The 17,860-nt window shown below is 45.6% G+C and overlaps 1 protein-coding gene across 2 annotated transcripts in view; it reads left to right on the forward strand.

The window, feature by feature from the left end:
• The first annotated feature begins 3,144 nt into the window (after positions 1 to 3,144).
• Positions 3,145 to 17,860, forward strand: part of USP18 (ubiquitin specific peptidase 18) — a 39,718-nt gene continuing 25,002 nt past the window's right edge. Inside the window, exon 1 of one of the 2 annotated variants that reach the window (XM_032269576.1) lies at positions 3,145 to 3,381. The gene's annotated coding sequence lies outside the window, so the exon portion shown is untranslated. The remainder of the gene's footprint in view (positions 3,382 to 17,860) is intronic. The other variant, XM_032269577.1, reaches the window with a different exon arrangement.

Consider the following 17,860-nt stretch of genomic DNA (forward strand, 5'->3'; position numbering starts at 1 on the left):
CCTGAGTAGCTGGGACTACAGGCTTGCACCACTATGCCCAGCTAATTTTTGTATTTTTAGTAGAGATGGGGTTTCACCATATTGGTCAGGCTGGTCTCGAACTCCTGACGTCATGATCCACCTACCTCAGCCTCCCAAAGTGCTGGGATTACAGGCGTGAGCTATTGTGCCCAGCCGGGGAGGCAGGTTTGAGAGCTATTCTCTTGCCTCCTTACTGGACTGCCTTGTGAATAACTCTTCTCTTTTGCAAAACCTGTCACAGTGATTGATGATTGCATGTGGGCAGAACGAGCCTGGTTGGTATCACATGTATGTAATATTATTGGTAATTAATAATATGCACTTTGTGGGAAGGTACTTTGAAACTGTAAATATCCTATTCCTCACCAAAATTTTAATTTATTCATATCTACTTTTATTGGTATGAAGCATGGCTTCCTGTTTTATTTAAAGGGTTGAAATATTACTATCATTCCTTTTGCTGCTCAAGTTCTTCCGAATTTGGCCAGTGGGAGCATGGTCTCGGAGTTGGCTTCTGTATTGTTTTGAAACATCCCCATCATTCTTTGAGCATTTCCTTACTTTCTGACAGAGCAAGATGTCCTACGCTCATCTTGTACTTTCTCTGCCATAACCCCGGAAACAGCCATTTCTCTAAGCAACATTGGTTCCTTTTATTAAAGAATGGGAATTAGAAACCAAAATCTGGGTGCCAGATTGGGGTGTCACTGTTCCCAGGCCCCCTCCAGACCGAGTCAGGGGATGTATGGATGTAATGCATGCGTGTATACACACGTTGACCCCCACATGTCCTTCTTTGTCTGTGTGCACATACTGAAAATCAAAGATCCACCCTGCGAAGTCCGATTCCAGTTCAACACCGGTGGGCGCGTTCTCCCGTTCCTTATCTGTAACTCCTAACTCTGACAGTTTCAACACTGGCTCCAATTATCCTTAATACATGCAGTTACCTGGTCAACTCCCTGTATGTAACTAATCTGTCATCTCGCCAGCTCCTGCCTCCGCGCCCGACCCCACACGCGGGGCCACTCCGCCACAGGGACGTGCCGCATCCTCCAACTGCTTGGGATCTGACACCCGGGCAGGCTGCACCAGTGCTGGGCAGCCTCCCTGTGCCGCCACCCTCCTCATCCTGCTCTGGGCCAGCACCCTGCTTGGGCCACTGTGGAACATGCTACACAGATGCCCAATTTGCTTGACACACCTGATGGCCTTAGCGTGGAATTGTTCAGGAAGGTGCCATGAAGGATGGAAGAGCCCCATGGAAGTGTAATGGATCCTTACATTATATAGTCCAGCCTCCACCCCAAGGGTCACCCTTGTCCATTCTGCACTGGGGCAGCAACAGCAAGTACTTTGCTCCACTGACCTACCAAGATTCAGACAGAATCACTGGATCAACTATTAATAGTTTTCTGCTGATAGTTGCTACAAGCAAATACAGTTTGGTCCTTAGCCTTCTACTGACTCGATATATTTAGCATATTTCATCAAATTTTGCAGCATCCTCTCCTCACCGCCCTCACTTGAGTTTCTGAGGTTCCTGTTTGTGGACGAGGCTTACCAGATGTTTGAAGCTGGTCATGTAACCGATTGGTCAACATATATAATGAGGACAGACTCCGAGCTCAGTACCATGTACCTGTGTAAACACCATGTTGCTCGCAGTCCACCAGCGTTCCGGAGACAAATGCTGTGCTGTGTACGACACTGCCTCCGTTCCAGCAGCAATCTAAGGGGATTCTGGGCTTATGATGGACGTGTGGATAGCCTGTAAATATATGTCTGTGTTCATGCTTCTAACACACGTCCCCGTTACGAGGACGTTTATACATCTTCGTGCCATGGTATTCTGTACCTTACTACAGACCCTACCAGTGCCTCAGTGAGGTCCTGGCAGCTTTGGGTTTTTAGAGCCTCCCTATTTTGTCCCTTGCTGGGGGGACAGCTTTGAGAAAGGCAGATCGCTTTGGGGGGATTGTATCCTGCTTTCCTGTGCAAATTCCAGCGCTGGAGTTTGAGGCCCCTGGCAGATAACCCCTCTGCCCCCACCCCCATGAGTCTGCATACAAGAAATACATCTCTAAAGAGGTAATAAGCCTTTCTGGTGCCCATGGTATAGCTCTTTTAACCTTATATATACAGATGGTCCCTCCCTTACTTATGGCTTCACTTATGACGTTTCGACTGGGGCCTGACCCCGTCTTTTTTTTTTTTTTTTTTTGAGACGGAGTCTCGCTCCTGTTGTTGTACAGGCTGGGGTGCCGTGGTGCGATCTCGGCTCACTGCAACCTCTGCCTCCTGGGTTCAAGCGATTCTGCTGCCTCAGTCCCCCGAGGAACTGGGATTACAGGTACACAGCACCACGCCTGGCTAATTTTTGTACTTTTAGTAGAGATGGGGTTTCACCATGTTGGCCAGGCTGGTCTCGAACTCCTGACCTCAGGTGATCTGAAAGTGCTGCGATTACAGACGTGAGCCACCGCACTTGGCCTAACCCCAGCTTAAGCGGAGGAATATCTGCATCTGCATGCCTACAGAGGAGCTCATAATTATAACACGTGCCGCATGTCATCCAAGCCACAGGCCGGTGATGTGAAGATACACGATCCAAGAAATACGAAAGCATTAAGAAAAAAAAAAAATGCTGCAGTGGATATTACCAAATGCCAGATGATTCTAAAACGCATGTTAATTGCAGGGACCTGAAAATCGCAAATAAAAAGACGCATGTAGGTGCGTGCTGTGGCTCACACCTGTAATCCTAACATTTTGGGAGGCTGAGGCGGGCGGATCACCTGAGGTCAGGGGTTCTAGACCAGCCTGGCCAACACGGCGAAACCCTGTCTCTACTAAAATACAAAAATTAGCCTGGCGTGGTGGGGCACGTCTGTGATCCCTGCTGCCTGGGAGGCTGAGGCAGGAGAGTCACTTGAACCCCGGAGACGGAGGTTGCAGTGAGGCGAGATCGCGCCCCTGCGTCACTGCACTCCAGCTTGGACCACGGAGGCTTTGTCTAAAAAAAAAAAAAAAAAAAAAAAAAAAAGGCGCGTGTGTTCTGACACGTGGGCAAAGGGCAGCGTTTGCAAGCCCTGCCGGTCTGCGAGCCTGATGTCCCCAGCAGGTAGGCGCGCGGCTGCGGCCGGCGGGGTTTCCCAGCACGCGGGCGCCCCGCTCCGGGCGCGGAGGCCCCGCTAAGTTTCGCTTTCCATTCAGAGGAAAACGAAAGCTGGGCGGGGCGCAGCCGGGCGCGGGCCAGGCGGAGGCGGCGCGGCGCGGAACGGCGGCAGCAGCTCGGTCCCCGGCGCAGTCCGGCGAGGAGCGCGGCAGCAGAGGCTGGACGCCTGCGTGGCGCTGGAGGCAAGTTTGGGGCTCCTCTGGGAAGCTTTCTTTTCAACACAGACATCCCGCTCTGCTCCTGTGCCAGCCAGATAGTTAAGGGACTGATGGATGATCGTGCTCTGCAAATCACGGTAGTGATCTGTATTTATACGGGCATATATTGGGCCAGCGAATGCTTTTCTGGGCTGATATAGTTATTTGGGCTTTGGGCATGACTTTCCGTTTAATTGAAAAAAAAAAAAAGAAAAAGAAATGACAGAAGTGTTACAAACTTGTAAAAAAAATCCAAACAAGGCAGACAAACGTGTCTCCCCATCTTCCACTCAGTCTCATTTTTGTTTGTTCCTATCAGAAACGCTTCTATGTACAAGTCTTCAAAATCGTTTCGAACTTGTTCTGTGCACTGAGTGTATTAAGGACATCTTTTCATGGCAGGACAGGTAGGTGTGTTCATGGCATTAAAAAAACCTGAAGCATAGTATGGGAAGTACCTTGTTTAAACAGTGAACGGAGATTTAGGTTGTTTCGAGTGTCTACTAGCATAGATACGACAATGAATACCGTTTTCTGTATACGTTCACACAAATATATTGGTGGAAAATTCCTAGAAGTGGAATGTCTGGGTCAGTGGGCATTGGTATTGGGAAATTGGAAGGATATTGTTAAACTCTGCGAATCGGAGTATTTTCGTCTTAACCTCCCTTCTTCCCCGCTTTTCCTTGGAAGAAAGCTAAATTTAGACGTTTAAACGTAAAACTCCATATTGAGACTCCTGAAAATCGGGGTTCAAGGTGTTTGAAAATTAAAGCAAGTACAAATAATTTTAAAGTATAAATTATAACTAAATAAGTACAAACAAGGTGTTTACCTTATTTAGTTATAATTTATACTTTAAAATTGTTCTAGAAAACAAGGCAAATGTTGAAAAACATTTCGTCTGAAGTTTCTTTCTGGTATGGTATTGCAGAGAGTCGGGTGGAGAGCGAACCAGGGTATCTGACGTGTTTGTTCACGGGAACCAAACGGGAGGGAGAGTGACACAGGTGTACGGCTCCATCTTGATTTATCAAAGAACCAGCGACATAAAGCGTTTGTGGGGGTTTTCTTTTGAACTGTCAAAAAATGTGTTGCACAGTTTTGACACTTTTACACAAATGGGCTTACAAAGGGGAAAGTGCTTCACATAAACGCAGTCTCGAAGAAGCCAAGTCCTAGGTCTTCCACGAGCTGTTTTTTTTTTTTTTTTTTTTTTTTTTTTTGAGGGAGTAGTCCCAAAATTTCCCAATTACTTGGCTTTTCATCCGAAGTGTTCTAATCCATGTCTTCTAACCCGCATGTTATGATTACTGAAGAAATGCAAAATAACGTGAACACATCGTTGAGACTGTGGTCTCCAATTGTGGGTGCCATGATGGGTTGGGTCGGAAGACGCTCAGACTGCTTGGATCATGTTCCTGGCAAGTTCGTTGTTCCTTTTAGGGCATTTAATGTCGGAGTTGGCTTTCCTGACAGAGTCTAGTGTTGAGTGGAACGCTGCACCCTCCCCAGGTTTTCTTTCTTTCTTTTTTTTCTTTTTTGTTTTTGAGATAGAGTCTTGCTCTGTCACCCAGGCTGAAGTGCAGTGGCACGATCTCAGCTCACTGTAACCTCTGCCTCCTGGGTTCAAGAGATTCTCCTGCCTCAGCCTCCTGAGTAGCTGGGATTACAGGCACCCGCCACCATTTTTGTATTTTTAGTAGAGACAGGGTTTCACCATGTTAGTCAGGCTAGTCTCAAACTCCTGACCTTGTGATCCATCCATCTGTGCCTCCCAAAGTGCTGGGATTACAGGCGTGAGCCACCACGGCCGGCTTCTCCCCAGATTATCTGCAGTACATTCCTGGCTTTTCCGGGGCTTCTCTGAGGCCCCTGATTGATCCTGGGGCTACTCTGGTGGTGGGCCTCGGCCAGTTCCTTCCATTGCTCACCTCTCCCTGCAGCTTAAGAATAACATTTTGGGAAGATCATGAGAGAACGTGTACAAGAAAAAAAAAAAATCAGGTAGAGTGGGAGCTAAATTAGTTTAGTATTTGTGGGTCAATTTTTTGAGTCACGGGTTCAGTTTGGAAATTCCCTTCCTTGGGGTCCACTCACGCTGCTTTCTCTGGCTTAGCGTGCCTGCTAACTTCAGCTGCATTCTCTCTGCTCACCCTGCCTTCCCCATTCTCCTTAGACCTTCAAGCTTCACTTTCCTTTCCTGGCGGCCCCACCTGCCTGTCTCCCCAGAGTGATCTGTCCTGAGACACTGCTGCATTTTCTGTTTCATCCTGGGACCTGGCCTGCTCAAATGATCTGCTCCATGAGGTTTTACTGTTAGATCCTAGTGAAGTATCTGGGAGGTCTTGGTGAAGTGGAGGGCAGCAGCTTGGAAAATACAGACTGGAACTTTTCTGCTCTTATCAGCTTTCCCTCAGTGATGAACTCAAAACCCTCTTTCTTGCTGATGGAATTGTCTGCTGTCATCATTTCAGATGAGTCATTCTAGGCCCGGCCTTCTAAGAGGAGCAACTGCTGATAACTATTGAAAGTCAATATTTACTAAGAAAAAGAGGTGGTTGCTATCTCAACCATTCAACATGAATTTAAGAGTATATTTCACTTATATTTCGTTGTTTCCCAGCTTCAGATGTTCTCCCTTCCTTCACATTTTGTAAAAGAGTTGGCAGGGCGTGGTGGCTCACACCTATAATCCCAGCACTTTGGGAGACTGAGGGGGGTGGATCACCTGAGGCCGGGAGTTCGAGACCAGCCTGACCAACATGGAGAAACCCTGTCTCTACTAAAAATACAAAACTAGCCGGGCGTGGTGGTGCATGCCTATAATCCCAGCTTCTCAGGAGGCTGAGGCAGGAGAATCGCTTGAATGCGGGAGGCAGAGGTTGCGGTGAGCCGAGATTGTGCCGCTGCACCCCAGCCTGGGCAACAAGAGCGAAACTCCATCTCAAAAAAAAATAATAATAATAATTAAGAGAAAAGATTTGAACACTTCCTTTTATCCCTGATTTATTGACTTTTTTGAACTTTTAATAAGAACACTATTGCCAACAAAAGCAATTAGAGAATAGATGTTAAATCTATTCTCTAAATGAATTACTGCTTATTTTAAAGTTACATATTAAATTAGAGGAAATTTGGAAATTAAAAGACATATCAAGAAAAAAAGGTAAAAAATGACTTGTAATCCCTTCGAGAATTACCCATTAGTGGCATTTTTGCTATATTTCCTCTCAGTTCTTCCCCCCCCACCAGTATGTGTGAGTAGTTTATATTTATATTTCATAAAGTTGGGTTCATACAATATGATTTCTTGGCTGTGTGTGGTGGCTCACGCCTGTAATCCCAACACTTTGGGAGGCTGAGGCAGGATGATCGCTTGAGCCCAGGAGTTCCAGACCAGCCTAGGCAACATAGTGAGACCCCATATCTACAAAGAATAAAAAATTAGCCCAGTATGGTGGCATTTGCCTGTAATCCCAGCTACTCGGGAGGCTGAGGCAGGAGAATCGCTTGAACCCGGGAGGTGGAGCTTGCAGTGATTCAAGATCACACCCGTGCACTCCAGCCTGGCAAGAGTGAGACTCCATCTCAAAAAAAAAGAAAAAAAGATTTCTCTGTAATTTCTTTTTTTTACACAGTAAAGTATGCATTTTCCCTACCTTGATTAAACAGTCTAAAATATTTTAATGTCACCGTAGTATTCCATTTTATAAATTTGTCAAAATTTGTTTAACCCTTATTGTTACATTTTCATTTTTTAAAATAGTGCTGCAGCTGTTGATTGGAAAGGATCCTTTTTTTTCAGGTAGCTGACAACCAAAACATCCCCTTGACGGGTTCAGGCATACCCCACACCTCAGTTTCACACAGTGTACCTTTGTAACTCACCTGCACAGGTACCCTCTGATTCTAAAATAAAAGCTGAAAAAAAATCATCTAGTGTTTTAGAAGAAATGATATACTACTTTTGGGCCAGGTGTGGTGGCTCTCACCTGTAATCCCAGTTCTTCTGGAGGTTGAGGTGGGAGGATCACACAGGAGGAGCCACTGAGACCAGGAGTTCGAGACCAGCCTGGGTGATACAGTGAGACCCCCATCTCTACAATAATTAAAAAACAATTCGCTCGGCATGGTGGCATGCACTTGTGCTTCCAGCTACCTAGGAGGCTGAGGTGGGAGGATTGCTTGAGCCCCGGAGTTTGAGGTTACAGTGAACCCGGGTGGTGCCACTGCACTTCAGCCTGGGTGACAGAGCTGTCTCTGTCTCAAAAAAAAACCAGACTATTGTAAATTTATAAATCGCAGTGAATTACATTTTGTAGTACAATGCGATGTGTGATTTTGTATACTGTTAAAGAGAAAAGCCTTAAGACTAAATTTGACAGAGTTTAGTTGAACAGAAAAAAGATTCGTGAACCAGGTAGCACTGAGAACCAAAAGTGCTTCAGAGATCGCTGCTCCACAAGTGGGTGGGGAATATTTAGAGCCAGAAAATGTACGTTTCATGCAGAAATAGCCTGTTGGTTGCAGCCCTGCAGTTTCCTTAGCTGAACATGTTTTGGCAGCTTGTGAGCTGTGAAGAGCCAAGACCTCCGCTGCTGTGAGTAGCCGAGGCTGGGCTGCTTATGACCAGGGCATATTCTCAGTTCAGGTTGCAGTTTTTTGTTTACCTATGTGAGCCCCACATATTTGAGACAGGTCTCAGTTAATTTAGAAAGTTTATTTGCCAAGGTTGAGGACAGGTGCCTGTAACACAGTCTCAGGCTGTCCTCATGACATGTCCCCAAGGCGGTCAGAGCATAGTGTGGTTTTATACATTTTAAGGACACAGGGGACATCAGTCAGCATATGGAAGATGAACATTCGGTCTGGAAAGGCAGGACAACTCAGGCAAAAGTAAGACAGGCCGGGCGTGGTGGCTCACGCCTGTAATCCAAGCACTTTGGAGGCCAAGGCGGGCGGATCACCTGAGGTCAGGAGTTCAAGACCAGCCTGACCAATACGGTGAAACCCTGTCTTAAAAAAAAAAAAAAAGACAACCGGAGGCTTCCGGGTCTTAGGTGGATAAGAAACAAATGATTGCGTTCTTTTCAGATTAGCCTCTCCAAAGGAGGCAATCAGATCATCATTTAGCTCAGTGAGCAGAGGGGAAACTTAGGATAGATGGGAGGCAGATTTGCCCTAAGCAGTTCCTAGCTTGACTTTTCCCTTCAGCCTGGTGATTTTTGGGGCCCCAATCTTTATTTTCCTTTCACCCCTATTAAGCTAGGTTACAGTGTGCTATATATGGAGGCAGCTTTATTTTATTTTAATTAATTTATTTATTTGTTGTTGATGTTGATTTATCTCTTGTTTTAAAATCAACTTTATAGGCTGGGCGTGGTGGCTCACACCTGTAGTCCCTGCACTTTGGGAGGCTGAGACGGGTGGAACACTTGAGGTCAGAAGTTGGAGGCCAGCACGGCCAACACGGCAAAACCCCGTCTCTGCTAAAATATACAAAGATTAGCCGGGCACGGGGGAGCACACCTGTAATTCCAGCTGAGGCAGGAGAATCACTTGAACCCAGGAGGCAAAGGTTGCAGTGAGCCGAGATTGTGCCACTGCACTCCAGCCTGGGCGACAGAGCGAGACTCCATCTCAAAATAAATAAACAAAATCAACTTTATGGAGAAAAATTTACATTCAAGGAAATACACCCATTTGAAGTGTCCAGCTGGATGAGTTTTCAGCTGGACCTCATGACCACCTCCACAGCAGTGACACAGAACATCCCCATAGCCTGGAAATCCCTGTGCCCCTTTGCCAGTGGTTCCCCACCAGCCCCAGGCAACCCCGATCTGCCCTCTGTCATTACAAGCTGGTTTTGCCTTTTCTAGAATCTTCTATAGAGGGAATCATGCAGTATGTACTCCTTTGTAGCGAATGTTTTTGAGATTCCTTGGTGTTGCCGTGTTGCTTCTTATTGCTGAGTAGTATTCTGTTGTACAGATGTACCATAATTTGCTCATCTGCTCTTCTGTGGCTGGACTTTAGAGCTGTTTCCAGTTTGGCACTAATTTGAATTGTGGAGGCAGTTTTAGACCAAATTTAACTTAGCAATACAATATGGAGTGATCAAGTCAAGCTAATGAGCGTACCTGTTACCTCACTTGATACACCTGAAATTTCCTCTCTTAGTTATTTTGAAATATTAATTATTATTGTCTATAGTCCCCTGCTGTGCAATAGACCTCAAAACTTATTTTTCCCATTTGGCTGAAACTTTGTACTTTTTGACGAGGAGGTTTCCATTCCCTTGTTCTGCCATCTCCCACTCTGGTAACCATCATTCTTCTAATTTCTACTTCTATGAATTCAACTTTTTTTTTTTTTTTTTAATTTGCCTCACTCTGTTGCCCAGGCTGGAGTGCAGTGGTGCAATCTCGGCTCACCACAACCTATGTCTCCCAGGTTCAAGCGATTCTCCTGCCTCAGCCTCCCGAGTAGCTGGGATTACAGGCACCTGCCACCATGCCCAGCTAATATTTGTATTTTTAGTAGCGATGGGGTTTCACCATGTTGTCCCGGCTGGTCTTGAATTCCTGACCTCAAGTGATCCGCCTGCCTCGGCTTCCCAAAGTGCTGGGATTGCCAGCTTGATTGAGGGCGCCCAGCCCAAATTCAACTTTTAAAAGATTCCACATCCATGTGAGATTATGTGGCATTTGTATTTCACTTAGCAATACGTCCTCTAGATTTATGTGTGTCATTCCCAATGACAGGTTTTTTTTTTTTTTTTTATATATATTGTTTTTTTATTTATTTATTTATTTTTAGTAGAGATGGAGTTTCACCATGTTGGTCAGGCTGGTCTCGAACTCAGGTGATCCACCCATCTCGGCCTTCCAAAGTGCTGGGATTACACATGTGAACCACTGTGCCCGGCCGGGTTTTGTTCTTTTTAAGGCTGAATAGTATGCCACTGTGTATGTGCACTGCCTTTTCTGTATGCATTCATCTTAGCCTGACTGACTTAGGCAGATTCCGCATCATGGCTGCTGTAATGGGGCTGCAGGGAACCTGGGGTACAGATATCCCTGATTTCAGTTCTCTTGGATATACTCCCAGAAGTGGGATTGCTGGCTCATACAGTAGTTCTGTGTAGTTTTTTGAGGAACCTCCATGCCGTTTTCCACCGCGGCTGTGCTGTGTGCTGGCGGTGTGCTAGGGTTTCCTTTCTCCACATCCTGGCCAACACTTACCTTCCATCTTTGTCATAAGACCTGTTCTGATGAGAGTGAGGTGGTATCTCACTGCGGTTTTAATTTGCGTTTTCCTAAAGATTCAGGTTGCCACTGGTCAGCTCTGGGCTCCAGAGCGTCTTTGCTCTTTTGCTGCTGTTTGAGTTCCTTTTATATTTTGGATATTAGCCCCTTATCTGACGTGTGGTTTGCAGAGTTTTTTTCTCACGATGTGGGTTGTCTCTTGACTTTGCTACTTGTTCCTTTTGCTGTACAGAAGCTTTTTAGTTTGAAGCCATCCTATTTGTCTATTTTTGCTTTTGTTGCCTGTGTTTTTGGGGACATCCCCCAAAAACCATTGCCCAGATCAGCGTCATGGAGCTTTTTCTCTATGCGTTCTTAGAGTAATTTTGCAGTGTCAGGCCCAATGTTTAAGTCTTTGATCGATTTTGGGTTGATTTTGGGGCATGGTGTAAGATAAGGAAATAATTATATTTTCTGCATAGGAATAGCCACTTTTCCCAGCACCATTTTTTGAATAGACTGTTCTTTCCCCCGGGTGTGTTCTTTGTGCCTTTGTCAAAAGTCAATCTGGGCACGGTGGCTCACGCCTGTAATTCCAGCACTTTGGGAGGCCAAGGCAGGTGGATCACCTAAGGTCAGGAGTTCAAGACCAGCCTGGCGAACATGGTGAAAACCCATCTCTACTAAAAATACAAAAAATTAGCTGGGTGTGGTGGCATGTGCCTGTAATCCCAGCTACTTGGGAGGCTGAGGCAGGAGAATCACTTGAACCCAGGAGGCGGAGATGGCAGTGAGCTGAGATGGCGCCATTGACCTCCGTCCGGCCAGGGCAACATTCGTCCTATGTTCTGGGATATTCTTGAGAGTATTCCCATCTGTAGATAGTTGCTAGTTAGATTTCTGTGGTGGGAAGTGGAGCTACAGTATTCGTTTCTTTCTTTCTTTCTTTCTTTTTTTTTTTTTTTTAATATAAAGATGGGGTTTCACCATGTTGGTCAGGCTGGTCTTAAACTCCCAACCTCAGCTGATCTGCCCACCTTGGCCACCAAAGTGCTTGGATTACAGATGTGAGCCACCATGCCCGGCCTTTTTTTTTTTTTTTTTTAATTTGTTTCTTTTTTTTTGGAATAGCGTCTCACTCTGTCACCCAGGCTGCACTGCAGTGGATCAGCATGGCTTCACTGCAGCCCTGCTCTCTTGAGCTCAACTGATCCTCCCACCTCAGTCTCCTGAGAAACTAGGGTTACGGGCATACATCACCACACCCGGCTCATTTTTAAGTTGTTTTGTAGAGATGCAGTCTTGCTATATTGCCTAGGTTGGTCTCGAACTCCTGGACTCAAGCAGTCCTCCTGCCTTGGCCTCCCAAAGTGTTAGAATTACAGGCACCTGCCTGGAGTATTCTTATGTCTTGCTAATGTCACTCTCCCACCTACCGTTAATGAATTGGAGAAACAAAAAGATCTTGAATCGATGTTTTGGCCGGGCGCGGTGGCTCAAGCCTGTAATCCCAGCACTTTGGGAGGCCGAGGTGGGTGGATCATGAGGTCAAGAGATCCAGACCATCCTGGTCAACATGGTGAAACATTTAGTCTCTACTAAAAAAATACAAAAAATTAGCTGGGCATGGTGGCACGTGCCTGTAATCCCAGTTGCTAAGGAGGCCGAGGCAGGAGAATTGCCTGAACCCAGGAGGCGGAGGTTGCGGTGAGCCGAGATCGTGCCATTGCACTCCAGCCTGGGTAACAAGAGCGAAACTCCGTCTCAAAAAAAAAAAGAATCGATGTTTTAATATATGGGGCTAGATGATTTCATCAAATACTCCTGACTGCTGTAATTTTTCTTATCAACATTCTATTTTCCTTTGTTTGTAAAACACATGAATAGAATAGGTTGCCATAAAAGTGAATTTTGGAAACAGTCCCTTACCTAGGACTTTGTGTGCACCTCTGATCATTTCCTTCAGATACAGTCCTAGAAGGAGAATCAGCGTTTGCCAGTATTCCTGTAGCTGCAGATGATAGGAACCCTTTCCAAACTACTTGTAGCAACAGGGCAGAGGACTCTGAGTGGAAAGCTTGGCGGGCAGGCAGCTTGAGGCCTGGCTGGGGCTGAGGCTTAGGCTGGTGGCCTCGGGATTCTGTCTCTTTCTCCATCTCCTGGCTCTGTGTCCTTTCACTTGCTTTTTTCTTTGCCTGATGCATTTTCTTCCTGCAATGGAAAAGGTGGTCTGATTTGTGTTCACCCAGCTTAAAACCCTACGTAAGAAGTCTAGGGGCTGATGACAAGTGGCCCTGAGGGGTCACAGGCCCATTGCTGAAACAGCTGCTACTAAGCCAAGTCCCGGGTCACAGGACCACCCTTTGAGCCAGGAAGTGGGTCATGGGTGAGCCCCACCCAGTCCTCATGGCTTAAAAACGGAGGAGGTTTTTGAAAAGAAACGATGAGTCTGTACCAAAAGAAGGGGCCAGCGGAAGTGACAGCTGTCCACTGCAGCCGTGGTTGAGGTTGTGGTGCGGGCTGTGAGATGGGTGTGCGGGATGCGTGGGCAGTGGGTGTCACGTGAACAGCTGGCCACTGCTTGCTAACCCTGGACCAGGAGATTTTCACCTCGTATAGCGACAGGAAGGAAGCAGCATGAGGTTTTCACCAGTGATTTCCTTAAATGGAAATAAAACAGCCAGGATACCCGTGCACCTTTAGGGAGACTAACACTGCAAATAGGCTCATTAAATAAATTGAAGGTAATTGATCTGCATTAAAACTTTTGTGCCTCACACCTGCTTGTGAAAGAAAGAAAAAAAAAGAAAAACAAAAAAACTTTTGTGTCACCCTCAGCTCTTTTGTGTCAGCCCCCAGAGCTTCTTCAGTACTTGCTGTCTGTAGCCAGCGTCTCAGACTTGAACGTGCATATGGATCGCCTGGGAATCTTGTCAAAATGCAGCTTCCAGTGAAACTGACCTCGTTGTCTGAGGTGTCACCCGAAGTTCTTGGTCTATAGCCAAGGGGGCCCTAGAGCAGAAGTTAATAAGCGAGAGGAAGAAAGCTCTCCGAAGCAGAGAGGGGCCCCAGAAGGATGCGTTGCCTTTTTACAGTGAAATGCAAGTGTTTTTATAGACAAGCTGGTGGGGAGGGGTGCTTCATTTACAGAAAGTGTGAATTTCTGACCGTCCCTGCCCCACCCTTTCTAGTGCACACGCGGGCAGGCTCCTTAGCCTGAGATGCTCCATGTTGCTTATCTCTTCCTGCCGTGCATGTGTGAAAAAGGCAGGGGAGGAGGTTTGGGGGTCGAGGGGCTGGCCAGAGCACTCCCCGGGGGATGTGCCTGGTGCAGGGCAGCCCTTCTTACCGGAGCTGCTGCAGACACTCCCCCTGCGCAAACCTCCTTGTCTGAGTACTTCCAACAAGGGAGAGGACTGTGCCCACTGGGTCCCATTGTATGTCTTTCTGTCACACAGGAGGCCCCTTTCTGTCTTGGAACTTGCCTTTATTAATCTGTGTTTGCAGCCTGATCTTTGCTAAAAGAGAAATGGCCTCTTGGGCTGCTTTTTGTTAGAAGGGAATCCTACCGAGGACCCTTGCCCTAACTTCCTGCCTAGTTGATTTCTCTCTCTCTCCTCTCACGCCAGGTCAGTAGGTCCGCAGTGGGGCCGAATAGCTTGCCTTTTTAACAAGCTTCTAGATAATACCGATGCTTCTGGTCCCACGACCTGCCTTTGAAGTAGCAACGTGTTAGGTGGTTCCCAATGCTGTAGCAAAACAGAATAAGATTTGGGATGGCCGAGGAGGGTGGATCACGAAGTCAAGAGATCGAGACCATCCTGGCCAACGTGGTGAAACCTCATCTCCATTAAAAATACAAAAATTAGCCGGGCGTGGTGGTGTGCACCTGTAGTCCCAGCTGCTCGGGAAGCTGAGCCAGGAGAATTGCTTGAACCTGGGAGGCGGAGGTTGCAGTGAGCCGGGATCGCGCCACTGCACCCCAGCCTGGCACCTGGCAACAGAGTGAGAATCTGTTTCAAAAAAGAAAAAAAAAAAAAAGATTTGGGACCCCCCTCTCTTTAAGATAATCACACTTTTAGCATCCCTTAGTTGTGAAAACACACTGAAAATTACCAGGTATTCAGAAAAAATTTTACATGAGCCTACATTTCTATAGGTATGGTATCTGCCTACATTTTGGCTCCTTTTCACAGAACACTAAAGGGCTGGGTGTTAAGATTTAGTCACCGTTGAGGCCATCTGCCTCTCCGTTTTCCTTAAATGCACTTCAATTTCAGCGTCTCCACTGGAACTGAAGGCTAGGAGGGTCTCTATGGCAGGTATCTCACGAGAAACATTTGGATTCTCAAGATGGCTTTTGGTTCATTTACTTCCTCAATAAGTTCTGGTGGATCTGGGTTCGTAGATCACAGGGACTGCTAAGTTCTGCAAACTATAGAATTAAGACTTTTGTGGTGGTTATTGTTCAAGTCATTTTTTAAGCATATGATGGCTGCTATTCCATAGTGTTTGAACATCTTGTGAAAGTACCTGACGAGGCTCTTTGCTGTCAGGTGTGTGCTCTTGACTGATGAAGGATGATGAAACTGGCTTGTTTTCTTTGGCCAAGATTTCTTGTCTTCTGCCGTGCCATGATGGCTTCCTGAACACTGAGCTGAGGAATGTGAACAAATCACTGTCCACAGAACAACATGCATAGTTTGTGGGTCCCATCGCAAAATAACACAGAACCTTTGGCTAAAAAATTAAGAATTTCAGGTAGGGAACAGGAGAGGACAAAAGGAAGCCAGGGACTCTTCTGATCCAGGGCTCTGGGCCACAACACAGGCCACGTGCTCATGAAGCCTCCGACTGTATATTTTCTTTTCTTTTTTTTTTTTTTTTTTTTTTTTTGAGATGGGGTTTTGCCACATTGGCAGGCTGCTCTGGAACTCCTGGCTCGATCCTCCCACCTCAGCCTCCCAAAATGCTAGGATTATAGGCATAAGCCACCATGCCTGGCTGTTTGCTATTTAAAAAAAATTCATTCATTCATTCATTCATTTCATTCATTATTTTTGAGACAGAGTTTCGCTCTTGTTGCCCAGGCTGAAGTGCAATGGTGTGATTTCAGTCCACTGCAACCTCCACCTCCTAGATTCAAGCTATTCTCCTGCCGCAGCCTCCTGAGTAGCAGGATTACAGGTGCCACCACCACGCCCGGCTAATTTTTGTGTTTTTAGTAGAGACGGGGCGTTCACGATGTTGGTCAGGCTGGTATTGAACTCCTGACCTTGTTGTCTACCCACCTTGGCCTCCCAAAGTACTGGGATTACAGGCATGAGCCACCAAGCCTGGCTTTTTTTTTAAATTTATAAGACATGAGGTCTCACTATGTTGCCCAGGCTGGTCTTGAACTCCTAGGCTCAAGTAATCCTCCTGCCTTGGCCTCCCAAAGTTCTGGGATTACAGTTGCGAGCCACTGTGCCTGGTCTGTTGGCTGTTTTTAACCCTTTCATAGCCTTCATCTCCTTTGTTCCACTGTTGATGAAAATTGTATGGCGATGACATTTTAAAAAGTGGCTTTCCAGTCTCTAAATATTTCTTCATTCCAGCAGAGAATCCTCACAGAGTTCATCGTTAATTCCTCATGCTGTTAGGCTTAAAAGAGACTCTACTCTGCTATTCGTACCTCGGTCAGCTCTCGAAAGTTGAGCGTTTCATCCTCCACTGTTGAATTGTGGTCACCTCAAGCCGTCGTTTGGACAGCAGTGTTCAGCCCCTGTCAGTGGACAGACCACGATAGAGTGGATATGTTAGACTCATGGGTGTAGACTGTGATTTCTGAAGTTTGATTGGTGAGATCAAACTGTTTTGGGTCCCTTGCTTTTCTCTAAAACTTTTCTTCCTTTTTTCCAGCTTTTAAATTGTTCTAGTATATCCAAACTGAATGATCATTTCTTGTTGATTTTGTAGTACATACGTCTGGAATTTTTCTATCTTATGATAATTTGATGTGGTAAAGTCAACATTCTGCTTTTAGTTCATCTTCACAAGATGTGAAGAATTGTGCAAGCTAAGATTTTTTTTTTCTTGGAAGACTCATGGCTTAATTGTAATTTAATAATTAAAACTCAAATGCAATTCTGAAAAGATTATTTATTTTAACATTATGAATACGAATGTACCGAAGAATTTTACAAAACATAGAACTGATATTATCTTAACTGTTATTCTGCCATGAATTGTTTTTTAAATTTAATTGATAGTTGTTAACCCAAATAGAATATTCTTCCTAAACTAATTAGCAAATTTATTGTCTTTTATATATATAAATTTTGAATTTCTTCTTTTTAAAATGTCTTAAACATAACATTAATGACCTAAAGCATTCATTATTGCAGCTTCATACTTTTTCAGTAAAAATTATGCTTTTATATCTCAAAATATAAAACATATGAGATTTCCCAAGGTATGTGTAGAATATTTGCTAGTGGACGCTCAATATTAACAGTTAATTCAAGTGACCTCCCTCTTTGCTCTACTGGTTCGATGCAGTGGTGACCGAAGTGATCACTTGACCATTCGCGAGTGCAGACATCCGAGAAATGACACTGAGTGAGCATTTGGTTTGTAATTGACCTTTCAAAGGCGGAGACCAGCGGTGAAGCCACAGAGCAGATCTTGCTGAATAATGATGTCGAAGCCACACTTTGGGGCTTTCATGCTTTTTTTAATCTGAAAAATTTGTCTCTATACAGTGTTTAGAATGTATGTGGTAGGTGACCCGTCCAGAGATGGGAACACGGATCTATCCATATGACTTGTGGTTTGCATATTATGTCTTTTATTGTTTGCTGTTTAGTGCGTGCTCATTTTAATATACTTGGTACTCTGGGGGCTTTCTTCAGCTTATTTCTACCTGGGTATTCCTCACATATTTCACTAGAGGGCGATGTCTGCACTACCTAAGCTGGCTTGGCTTTTGCGGTTCTCACTAGCAGATTTTGCCTGTCTGAACTTTAGGAAGGGTCTTTGCCTTTTAAGGGTCAATCAAAACGCGTGTTGCTGGGGGAACGTTGTGAAGTGGTTTGTGATTCGGATCTACTACCTATCACATTGGCTCTGCCTGTGCCCTGTGCAGTGAGAATGGTTCCCTCAGGCCCATGGCTCTTTTCCTCCAACCACTGGCCTTGATTCCAAGGTCCAGTTCGTTCATGAATTGATTAATA

This window comes from Sapajus apella, unplaced genomic scaffold (genome assembly GCF_009761245.1).
Source record: "Sapajus apella isolate SASKATOON/1434 unplaced genomic scaffold, GSC_monkey_1.0 scaffold195, whole genome shotgun sequence".
Lineage (NCBI taxonomy): Eukaryota > Metazoa > Chordata > Mammalia > Primates > Cebidae > Sapajus > Sapajus apella.